Source organism: Mustela erminea, chromosome 3, assembly GCF_009829155.1.
Source record: "Mustela erminea isolate mMusErm1 chromosome 3, mMusErm1.Pri, whole genome shotgun sequence".
In the NCBI taxonomy this organism is placed as follows: domain Eukaryota; kingdom Metazoa; phylum Chordata; class Mammalia; order Carnivora; family Mustelidae; genus Mustela; species Mustela erminea.
In genome coordinates, this window is record NC_045616.1 from 96,538,074 (window position 1) to 96,551,272 (window position 13,199).

The 13,199-nt window shown below is 36.3% G+C and overlaps 1 protein-coding gene across 2 annotated transcripts in view; it reads right to left on the reverse strand.

The window, feature by feature from the left end:
- The window catches only part of ADAMTS19 (ADAM metallopeptidase with thrombospondin type 1 motif 19), a 252,739-nt gene that overhangs the window by 92,874 nt on the left and 146,666 nt on the right, over positions 1-13,199 (reverse strand). The gene's annotated exons all lie outside the window — the stretch shown is intronic.

The window sequence follows — 13,199 nt, forward strand, 5'->3', positions numbered from 1 at the left end:
CCTCAGTCTGAATGAGTTTCAGGTCTCCAGGATACAATGAACTTTTTCTAGGGAAAAGTCTGAGGGAAAAACAAAAATCCTGGGATAAGGTAGAAAAGACAGAGTCACTGTGAAGGAAGAGAACTCAAAACAGGCAGGAAGGAAACCTATCAGAAATCCAAGCCCCAGCTCCAGGGGCCATCACCACAGACAGAATGAGGCACTCAGAACACAATTGCTTTTCAAAGAAACAGGAAGTCCATGAGGGACAGTTAGAGATGATTACAATACTGCATAGTGAAGATAACTGCATTACCTATCTAGATACATGGAGAAGGTGGAAAAAGATCAATAGAGAAGAAATCATGGCAATGTGAAAGGCACAGTCTCATACAAGATTTTAAAGGAAACAAAATTTTAAAGATTGAAGAACCAAACATTGAATACCATGAAGGGCGAGAAACTCCATATTTGGAGGGAGAAAGAAACCACTTCACAGTTGATCAGGAGGTTGAGAAGATAAAAAGGCTATTTTAGGAGTTTTACTCTGCCGGTATAAGCAAAACAGACTAAAAAATCACTGCAAAGTAAAAATTAGCTTATGACCCAAATTTATTAAATATTTGGGAAAGATATTTAACTGAATGTTTTAAACAGGACAGTTACAATTTTAACACTGAATTTGTCACAAAGCTCCAAACAGTATTTTCCTTTTCTTTCTTTCTTTAAAAATATAAATTCTCTTAAAAATTATATAATATATGGCAAGAGTGGGACATATTCTATTCACCTTATTTTATTTGCTGTGATCGCTTTTCTGCTTCAAAATACTTCATCCAAATATATTGTATTATATTTAGGAGATGATTTAGCCTAACTTCTATAATTGGTTTACACAAATCATTTACCAAAAATTCATCCAGGGATTTATTTTAAAGAACGTCAATAATGTCTAAATCAAATTGCTTCTCTGCTATATTTTAGATCTTTTCAAGTTAACAGATAGGTTGTTTATTATGTACATTTGTGCACACATTTATATTTGAATTAATGGATCTCTCACCTAAGATCACAGTTCTTAAATGTATTTTTTTCCCCTTAATACCATTCTGTTAAGGATGTCTTATAATCATGGGATCAAATGTGAAATTTTCCAACAAAGAACAATTTTGCTTCATGGGTATTCCATAAAGCTTAATTGTATTATAACATGAGTTATTTCTGCCAGGCTCATTAGTTAACCAGTGCATACTGAAGTGCATATTGAACAAAAAAACAAATCTTGTATACTGTAGTTTTGTAATAATACTGGTTACTGAACACCTGTTGGTGGTCTAAACTCTGACCTTCCACCATTATCTGCTATTCATAGCAGCCGGTACTCTAATTGATTCCCACTTCAGGCACTGGGAGAATGAAAGCAAACTTGGCAGCTTTTCAAGATAAGCATGATCATTTAGAATATATCTCTCATAGAGGAGATCTCTGTACACTTTATATTCTGCAGGTCCAGGGATCTTATGGGAAGTAAATTACAGCCTTATTCTTAAAAATAACTCAGATTTAGGATTTCAAACTAAACTGTCAAAAGTAACACAAGAAAATGTTGAAGAAGAAATGGTATGGACTATTTGCACCTTGAGAAGTAGAGTATCTCAGATGTGTGATATGAGGGCCAATATCAAGCCCTTCTTAAGATATTATAAGGATACTATAAAGGGGCAAGGGACATTTGGATGGCTCAGTTGGTTAAGAGTCTAACATTTGATTTTGGCTCAGGTCATGATCTCAGTGTCCTGAGATCCATCCTTGCCTCAGGCTCCGTACTCCATGTACGTTAAGTTAGAGTCAAATATTTTTTGCAACTCAACTGCTGAAAGAATTTAATGTATCAATTAAGAAAAGAACTTTTAAACTTCAAATGCTTTCCATAGGAACCCAGGACAGAACTTCACACCTCAGTTCTTCCTAGAAAGCTAAAAAATAATAATGTAATATTCTCTTAAAAAAATTCTTCCATAATGAGAAAAGACCATTAAAAGCATATAACAAGGAGACGAGCAAGACGGTGGGGGAGAAGACCTAAATATCAACAGATCCTAGGAGTTCAGCTAGGTAGTAATGAAACCATTCTGACCACCTACAAACTCAAAAGGAGATAGAAGAGAAGAAGAGCAGCAATTCTAGGAAAAGAAAAGTGACCACTTTTGGGAAGTAAAAGATGTGGAGAAGTGAACCTGAATTGATATATATTAAGAGAGACTGCAGGAGGGAGGGACCAGTAAAATCAGAACTTTTAGAAGTCTGCTCCACTGAGGGACTTTGCTCTAGAGGCTAAGCAGTGAGGAACACTTGTGGGGACAGTGTGGTCTCAGGGCCCATGGGGTGGCAAAAAGACCAGGGGTGTCTGAATGTGACAGAGCTCCCAGGTATTGGAGTGGGGAATCTGGCTGCAGAGATGGAGCAAGGTGGAGGGTTCTCAGCTCAGGGTTACATTAAACCATGATCTGAGGCACAGTCAGACCATTGCTCTTCAAGCAGGGACCCCACAAGTGACAGATCCAGAAAGAACCCCTTCTTCCTCCTCCAGGAGGAGTGCGGGAGCATGAGGCAAGAATCTGCTGGGCTTGGAGACTCCAACGGGGCCATAGGCCAGAGAAAGAAATGCTTGGTCACAGGCTGGGTGAGAGCAGAGTTCGGCCAGAGACCAGGGAGATGGGAGGGATTGACGCTTTTCTGTGAGGGTGCATTGAGGAGTGGAGCGCCAAGCTCTTAGAGATTGGGAGGCCACCATTTTCATTCCCATCTGCCCAAACTGTACGGAAAGTATTCAGGACCAAAAGCTCCAGAGAGTGAAACCGCGCAGACTGCTTAGCATGGCCCCTAGCAAAGGCAGTACAATTGCGTCTTGGGCAAAGGCATTTCAGAATCACTGCAACAGGCCCCTCCCTGAGAAGATTAGCAAGAAAACCCAGCCAAGACCAAGTTCACCAATCAATGAGAACTGCAAAACATCAGAGCTACAGGAGTAAGCCACATCAAATTCATGGTTTTTTCCCCATGATTCTTTAGTCTTTCAAAGTAAATTTTTAAATTGCATTTTTTCTTACTCTTTTATTTTATCTGCTTCCTATTTTAATGTTTTTTTAACTATTGTATCCTATCAATAATTTTAAAAAAATCTTTTTAGATTTTCATTGCTATACCCATATTCAATCCCTTTATTGTATTTAATCCTCTTTTTTTGTACACATACAGGTTTCTCCTTCTTTAAAATTTTGGGATACAAGGGGCGCCTAAGTGGCTCAGTGGGTTAAAGCCTCTGCCTTCGGCTCGGGTCATGATCGCAGGGTCCTGGGATCGAGCCCCGCATCGGGCTCTCTGCTCAACAGGGAGCCTGCTTTCTCCTCTCTCTCTGCCTGCCTCTCTGCCTACATGTGATCTCTGCCAGTCAAAAAAAAAAAAAAAAAAGAAATAAAAGATTTAAAATCTAAACAAGTTGAAATTAAAAAATCTATTAACAGGGTGCAATAAAAAATGGAGGCTCTTACTACTAGGACAAATGAGGCAGGAAAGAGAATTCATGATATAGAAGACCAAATGATGGAAAATAAAGAAGCTGAGTAAAAGAGAGACTAACAATTACTGGACCATGAAGGAAGAATCCAAGATACCATAAGATGAAACAATACTAGAATAATTGGGATCTCAGAAGAAGAAGAAAGAGAAAGGGGCAGAAGGTATATTGGAGCAAATTATAGCAGAGAATTTCCCTAATTTGGAGAAGGGAACAAGCATCAAAATCCAGGAAGAACAAAGAAACCTCCCTCAAAATCAGTAAATAAATCATCTAATAGTAAAACTTATAGGTCTCAGTGGCAAAGAGAAAATCCTGAAAGCAGCTTGGGACAAGAGGTCTGTAATATAGAATGGTACAAATATTAGATTGCAGCAGACCTACCCACAGAGACCTGGTAGACCAGAAAGAACTAGCATGATATACTCAGAGCATTAAATAAGAAAAATATTCAGCCAAGAATACTATATCAGTTAGGCTATCATTGAAAATAGAAGGAGAGATAAAAGGCTTCCAGGACAAACAAAAATTAAAAGAACTTGAAAACACCTAAGCAGCCCTACAGGAAATATTGAAAGGGGTTCTCTAAGCAAAGAGAGAGCCTACAAGTAATAGTCCAGAAAGGAACAGAGATAATATACAGTAGCAATCACCTTACGGACAATATAATGGCACTAAATTCATAACTTTCAATAGTTACCCTGAATGTAAATGGGCTAAATGCCTGAATCAAAAGACACAGGGTATTAGAATGGATTAAAAAAACAAGACCCATTGATACGCTGCCTACAAGAAACTCATTTTAGGCCCAAAGACACCTTCATATTGAAAGTGAGGGCATGGCAAACAATTTACCACGTTAATGAGCATCAAAAGAAAGCTGGGATGGCAATCTTTATACCAGATAAATCAGATTTTTAGCCAAAGACTATAATAAGAGATGAGGAAGGACCCTATATCATACTTACAGGGTCTGTCCAACAAGAAGATCTAAAAATTTTAAATATCTATGCCCCTAACATGGGAGTAGCCAATTATATAAACCAAGTAATAACAATATCAAAGAAACACATCAACAATAATGCAATAATAATAGGGGACTTTAACACTTCACCTCACTGAAATGGACAGATCATCTAAGCCAAAGATGAACCAGGAAATAATGGCTTTAAATGACACACTGGACCAGATGAACATCACAGATATATTCATAACATTCCTCCCAAAACAAGAGAATACACATTCTTCTCTAGTGAACATTCTCCAGAAGAGATCACATCCTGGGTCACAATACAGTTCCCAACCAGTACCAAAAGATTGGGATCATTCCCTGCATACTTTCAGACCACAATGCTTTGCAGCTAGAACTCAATCACAGAGGAAAGTTGGAAAGAACTCAGATTCATGGAGGCTAAAGGGCATCCTACTAAAGAGTGAATGGGTCAACCAGAAAATTAAAGAAGAATTAAAAAATTCATGGAAACAAATGAAAATGAAAACACATCTGTTCAAAATCTGTGGGACACAGCAAAGGTGGTCCTGAGAGTAAAGTATATAGTGATACAAGCCTTTCTCAAGAAACAAGAAAGATCTCAAGTACACAACCTAACCTTACATCAAAAGGAGCTGGAGAAAGAAAAGCAAAGAAAGCCTAAACCCAGCAGGAGAAGAGAAATAATAAAGATCAGAACAGAAATCAATGAAATAGAAATCAAAAGAATAGGAGAACAAATCCACGAAAGTAGGAGGTGGTTCTTTGAAAGAACTATTAAGACTGATAAACCCCTTGCCAGAAGTATCAAGAAGAAAAGAGAAAGGACCCAAATAAATAAAATCATGAATGAAAGAGAAGAGATCACAACCAACACCAAAAAAAAATACAAACAATTATAAGAACATATTTGAGCAACTATATGTGGGCAAATTTGACAATCTGGAAGAAATGGATGCATTCCTAGAGACATATAAACTACTAAAACAGAACCAGGAAGAAATAAAAAACCTGAACAGACCCATAATGAGTAAGGAGATAGAAGGAGTCATCAAAAATATCCCAACAAACAAGAGTCCAGGGCCAGATGGCTTCCCAGGGGAATTTTACCAAACATTTAAAGAAGAATTAATACCTAGTCTCCTGAAACTGTTCCAAAAAATAGAAATGGAAGGAAAACTTCCAAACTCATTTTATGAAGCCAGTATTATCTTGATCTCAAAACCAGACAAAGAACCCACCAAAAAGGAGAATTACAGATCAATATCCTTCATGAACACAGATGCAAAAATTCTCACCAAAATACTAGCCAATAGGATCCAACAGTACATTAAAAGGATTATTCACCACGTCCAAGTGGGATTTATTCCTGGGCTGCAAGGTTGGCTCAATATCCACAAATAAATCAACGTGATACAATACATTAATAAAAGAAAGAACAAGAACATATGATACTCTTAACAGGTGCTAAAAAAACATTTGACAAAGTACAGCATCTTTTCTTGATCAAAACTCTTCAATGGGTTAAAGGATAGAGGGCACGTACCTCAATATCATCAAAGCCATCTATGAAAAACCTACAGTGAATATCACTCTCAATTGGCAAAAACTGAGAGCTTTTCTACTAAGGTCAGGAACATGGCAGGGATGTCTACTATCACCACTGCTATTCAACATAGAACGAGAAGTCCTAGCCTAAGCAATCAGACAACAAAAAGAAATAAAATGTATATGAATAGGCAGAAAAGAAATCAAACTCTCACTCTTTACAGAGATGATATGATACTTTATGTGGAAAACCCAAAAGACTCCACTCCAAAACTGCTAGAACTCATGCAGGAATTCAGTAAAGTGTCAGACTATAAAATCAATGCAAAGAAATCAGTTGCATTTCTATACACTAACAGTGAGAGAGAGAAAAGAGATATTAAGGAGTCTATCCCATTCTCAATTGCACCCAAAACCATAAGACACCTGGGAATAAACCTAACCAAAGAGGTCAAGAATCTGCACTCAGAAGACTATAAAGTACTCATGAAAGAAATTGAGGAAAACAAAAAGAAATGGAAAAAAGGTTCCATGCTCATGGATTGGAGGAACAAATATTATGAACATGTATATGCTACTTAAAGCAATCTACACATGTAATGCAATCCCTATCAAAATACCATCAATCTTTTTTCAAAGAAATGGAAGAAATAATCCTAAAATTTCTGTGGAACCAGAAAAGACCCCAAATAGCCAGAGGAATGTTGAAAAGGAAAACCAAAGTTGGTGGCATCACAATTCCAGACTTTAAGCTCTATTACAAAACTATCATCATCAAGACAGGATGGTACTGGCACAAAAGCAGACACATAGATCAATGGAACAGAATAAAGAACCCAGAAATGGCCCCTCAACTCTATGGTCAACTAATCTTAGACAAAGCAGGAAAGTGTATCCAATGGAAAAAATACAGTCTCTTCAACAAATGATGTTGGGAAAACTGGACAGCCACATGCAGAAGAAGGAAACCGAACCATTTCCTTACACCACACACAAAAATAGACTCAAAATGGATGAAAGACCTCAATTTAAGACAGGAATCCATAAAATTCCTTGAGGACAACATGGGCAGCAATCTTTTTGACCTCAGCTGCAACAACTTCTTCCTAGAAACATCACCAAAGGCAAGGGAAGCAAGGGCAAAAATCAACTATTGGAACTTCACCAAGATCAAAAGCTTTTGCACAACAAAGGAAACAGTCGACAAAACCAAAAGACAATTGAAAAAATGGGAGAAGATATTTGCAAATGACATATTAGATAAAGGGCTAGTATCCAAAATCTATAAAGAACTTATCAACCTCAACACCCAAAGAACAAATAACCTGATCAAGAAATGGGCAGAAGGCATGAACAGACATTTCAGCAAAGAAGACATCCAGATGGCCAACAGACACATGAAAAAGTGTTCAACATCATTCACCATCAGGGAAATAACAAATCAAAACCACAGTGAGATATCAACTCATACCAGTCAGGATGGCTAAAATTAAAGTCAGGAATCGATGGATGTTGGTAAGGATGAGGAGAAAGGGGAACTCTCCCACACTGTCGGTAGGAATGCAAACTGGTACAGCCACTCTGAAAAATAACATGGAGGTTCCTCAAAAAGTTGAAAATACAGCCACCCTATGACCCAGCAATCACACTACTGGGTATTTACCCTAAAGATACAAATGTAGTGATTCGAAGGGGCACATGTACCTGAATGTTTATAGCAGCAATGACCACAGCAGCCGAACTATGGAAAGAACCTAGATACCTAGATGTTCATCAACAGATGGAAGGATTAAGAAAATGTGGTGTATATATCTACATGGAATACTATGCAGCCATCAAAAAACCATGAAATCTTGCCATTTGCAATGACATGGATGGAAGGAACTCGAGGTTATTATGCTAAGCAAATTAAGTCAATCAGAGAAAGACAATTATCCTATGATCTCTCTGATATGAGGAATTTGAGGGGCAGGATGGGGGGTGGTGGGGATAGGGGAGTAAAAAAATGAAACAGGTGCTCGCTTCGGCAGCACATATGCTAAAAAAAAAAAAAAAGAAAAAAGAAACAGGATGGAACCGGGGAGGGAGACAAACCATAAGAGACTCTTAATCTCAGGAAACAAACTGAGGGTTGCTGGGGGGTAGGGGAATATGGTAGATGGGTTATGGACTTTGGGGAGGGTATGTGTTATGGTGAATGCTGTTGAATTGTGTAAGACTGTTGATTCATAGACCTGTATGCCTAAAGCAAATAATACATTATATGTTAATTTTTTAAAAAGCATATAATAGGAATTTGGATTTTTACTCAAGTAGGATTTTTTAAATGTTTACATGAAAATACTATATATTTTAAATGAAATAATTTAAGTGGAACATTAATTGTCCACATATAAAAATCATAAATTTTATCTTCAAAGATAACCTATATTCATATCTTTCTTTACAGTAAATAGTTACATTAAAATGTTCTGAAATTGGGCACCTGGGTGGCTCAGTTGGTTGGGCAACTGCCTTTGGCTCAGGTCATGATCCCAGACTTCCAGGATCAAGTCCCGCATCAGGCTCCCAGCTCTTTGGGGAATCTGCTTCTCTCTCTGACCTTCTCCTCTTTCATGCTCTCTCTCACTCATTCTCTCTCAAATAAATAAATAAAATCTTAAAAAAAAAATGTTCTGAAATTTACGTCAAAATACAAAAGTCTTGGGGCACCTGGGTGGTTCAGTTAAGCGGCTGCCTTTAGCTCACATCATGATACCAGGGTCCTGGGATCCAGCCCCATGTTGGGCTCCCTGATTAGCAAGCAAGGAGTCTGCTTCTCCTTCTCCATCTCCCGCCTTGCTCCTGCTCTCACTCACTATCTCTGTCTGTCTGTCTCTCTAGTATATAAAATCTTTAAAAAAATGTTTTAAATTAAAAAAATAGAAAAAAAACCTTACATGCACCCATATAGAAGTAACAAATCTTTTACATGTAACTCCTTGTTCTACCACTTGTATTATCTTCCAAAATACAATTTCAGTAACTTAACATTTGGTAGTAAATGTAATTCAGGATAGAATAATATTATTAAAAACATTATTTTCCATTACAAAACATTATAGTATTTTCAAGGATGGAAGAGAAGAAAAAGGGGGAGAAGGGTATTTTAAGACACAGAAAACAAAGACTCTAAAGGAATAATAAAAAGCAGAAATCTAGTTCTTTGTAAAGAATAAAATTGAAAATTAAGAAAGAAAAAAGAGGGGCACCTGGGTGGCTCAGTGGGTTAAAGCCTCTGCCTTCGGCTCAGGTCATGATCTCAGGGTCCTGGGATCGGGCCCCGCATCAGGCTCTCTGCGCGGCAGGGAGCCTGCTTCCCCCCCTTCTCTCTGCCTGCCTTTCTGCGTACTTGTGGTCTCTGTCCATCAAATAAATAATAAAATAAAATCTTTTAAAAAAAAGAGAGAAAAGAGAAGGCAAAACAGCAACAACAACAACAACAAAAAAAAAACCCACAGAAAACAAACAAACCCACAAACCTTACTGTTAGAATAAAATAAAGGTATAACCACAGATGTCAGGTTTCTACAAATAAAAAGATATAAACAGTTTTATGCCAATAAACTTGACAACTTATGACAACTTACATGAAATGAAAAGATATTTTAAAACCTTCCTAAAAACTTACTAAAATGGACTCAAAAAGAAAAAGAGAAGCAGAGCTATTCTGTAAACATAAAATAGTTAAAAGTGATTGTTAAATATCTTCCCACAAAGTATACAGCTGGTCCAAAAACTAACAATCTTTCAAAATTTTAGTTTCTCATTTTATGTAAGTTCTCTAGAGAAGAGAAAAAGAAGAAACACTTTAAAATACCCTTAGATACCCACACTAGACAGAGATTTCAAAAGATAATGAAAATAGTAATCTACCTAATTTATTAATCTAGATTTAAATATGCTAAGCAAGCTTTAACAGGCTGAATCCAACAATGCATTAAAAAACGCAATGCCATGACCCAGTTGGGTTTTTCTTCAGAATGCAAGGTTACTGTAATATCAGAGATTTGATTAATGTAATCAAGTACATTGATAACTTTAAAATCTATGATTTCTGTACTTATAGTACAAAGCTCAAAATGTAATTCAATATCTATTCTTTAAAAAAAGATCTTAGCACACCAGCCTTTGAAAAAAATGTCTTCACAATTACTGGACACCTATGAAACTCTACAACAAATAGCATTAAAAAAAAGTGAAAAGTTGAAAAGTTTTCTTTTAAAATTTGGAAAATGGCAAAGATAGTATCTTGGCACCCATATCAGGAAATGAATACATGGTGTATTCAAACTGGCAAGAGGAAAAAAAAATAACTGTCAATATAAACTCCTGAACTCAGCTAAAATTTTATTCAAGACTGACAGTTAAATAAAGAGTCTTTCAAGGAAACAAAAACGGAGTATTTACCACCAACCGATCTGCTTAAAAGGAAATTCTCAATGTTGTATTTCAAGAAGGAATATGATCTCATAGGAAAGGACTGAAAACGACAGTGAGTGAAGAGACTGATAAAAATGAGGATAAAATCCAAATAAATGTTGAATATGGAAAACAACAGTAATTGGATTTTAGCCAATGCTATAAAACTTCCTCAAAGTGGGAAAAAAAAATACTAGAAATGCAGCTCATTTACATCTCAAAAACTTTATCCTTCTACAGAGAAATTTTGGCCCCCGGCAGTCAAATAAGCTTGATGTATTCTCTTTTCTTCCTCTACTCCAAAGATCCTCAGTGGCAGAAGTAGCAAGAGTAGTCTGAGTAGCACACGGGGGAAAAACACAACCCAAGCTGAGGCAACCAATGAGGTGGCAAGCTGCAAAGGATTCTTGAACAGAACATACCAGCAAGTGTGAAAGAAAGTCAAGGAATGTGAAAAAATTTAGAAAAAGGAAGACTGTCAGGATGCAGTTAGTGAAGTCCCAAAGAAAAGAAAAAGAATGTAAGTAAAAAGGAACTCCTTGAAATATTTAAAAAAAAAAAAAAAAAAAAAGATCCAGAAATCCCTCGTATGAAAGAGATAAAAAAATAAAAAGATTCTCCTTCTGCAAGGAGAATCTTGCCCATCCCCACAGATGGACCACCCTGTAAATTACAACCATCAACTGTGGGCAGAATACAAAAAACCACCTCATACTCGTTCTGGAGAATGAAAAGTGGTAAGGGAACTTTTTAGGCGAGCCAAAGGGATTGGGCAAACTGTGTTAAATACCTTTGCATTGTTGAGCTGACTGTGGGCTGTGCTTACAGCTTGGCATTAAATGGCTAAAGCAACAGTGAGAAAGAGGCCATCTTTTTAGATTTGTAAAGACAGAAGCTGCTGTGGTGAAAGCTGTCAAAAAAACTCACAGGCCAGTCTGGACCCACACATCTGGAAAACACCCTCCCTATAGGACAGATAATGAAAAAGTAGACTGAAGATATGAGTTCTTGTCCACAGGAGGGAAGACAGAGTTTCCAGTTTGAATCTAATGGTTAATACTCTGGGGAGGTGGATGGAGTGGGGGAGAGGAGATACTATTTACAGGAATACAACAGAATTCAGAGTACCCGCAATAATGATCAGCAAACTTAACAATGTAAAGTGCTGAAGAATACATGTTTTAGGCTTGTGACCATATGGTCTCTGTTGCAAGTACTCAATATGGTCACTGTAGCTTGAAGGTGGCCAGAGAGAACATAGGAACAAATGGAGGTGACTGTGTTCTAGTAAAACTTTATTTGTAAAAACAAGAAGTCAGCTCCCAGGCCACAGTTAGTGAGAAAATAATATTAATATGTAATGGGTTAATGTACTCATATTGCAGAATAAAACATGTCCACACAAATGTTCATTTACAAATGATCAAAGTAGCCTTAATCATAATAGCTAACATCCCAGATGTCTACTAAGAGATGAGTTAATAAAGAAAATATAAGTTTAAATAAGAAAAGTTAAATAAGTTAAATAAGAAATAGTTAATAAGTTAAATAAGAAATAGTTAAGTAAGAAATAAGAAATAGTTAAATAAGTTAAATAAGAAAAAATAAGTTATCTACCAGTGCAATACTCTTACCATGAGAGGTCAAACTAATTCTTGATACACATAAAAGTGTATAAAGAATGTAAGATTTCTGGATAGAGAGGATAGTATCATTTCTCTATGAGAAAGTGGTAAAGGAGAAAAAAGGGAAAAATAGAATATAAATATGAAACACATAAAACAGACTGACAGAATAAAAATCCCAGATAAAACTAATAATAATCCCAGAATAAAAATCCCAGATAAAACTAATTTAAATAAATGCAAAAATCAAAACTATTAAATTAGCTGTTGAAAATACAGAAAAACCCCACAAAACTATTACCTTGGTTTAAACAGAAAATAAACATTTCTAGATCTAGATAGTTATATTTATATCTGTAAAGGTTGAAGATATAGGCATGGAAAATAATAGCCAGGATAGAAATTTTTACACTAGACAAAACAGATTTTAAGGCACAAGTCATAAAAAGATGGAAAAGGGAAAAACAGATCAAGCAAATGAAAAACTGTGTGCATGTACCTAGTAATAAAAATCAACATTTCTCTGCATGAATAAATTTTTAAAATTCCAAAATGTCTCTGGTGCTAAAGAAATATTTAAGCTAAAGGAAAGGGTAGGTACCATAGAGGAATTTAATCCCAAAGTTGGGAAGAAAGTGTATAAGATGAAAAAACAAGGAAACAAACAAATAAAAAAATATAAACAACACAACCTTCATGGGAAAATTTGATGGATTTGTCCACCTCAAAATTAAGAGACAAAGTACAAAGTATAAAAAGTTAGCACACACACAACAAATACACCATTGCTAAGACATAATGAATTTTCACTTAGAACACAGAAAGAACTGCAAATCAGCACAAAAAAGCCAGAAAACTGAGAAATGGGTGGAAATGTAAATAGGCAATTTACAAAGATAAAAACTTAAAAAAATTAAAGCCCATGTTATTAAAAGTCACGGGTTAAATGAGTTCTAGGAAAAGAAGCAGCTGGATTATGCAGTCAAGTAAGTGGTCATGAAACTCATGTCCTCAGAGA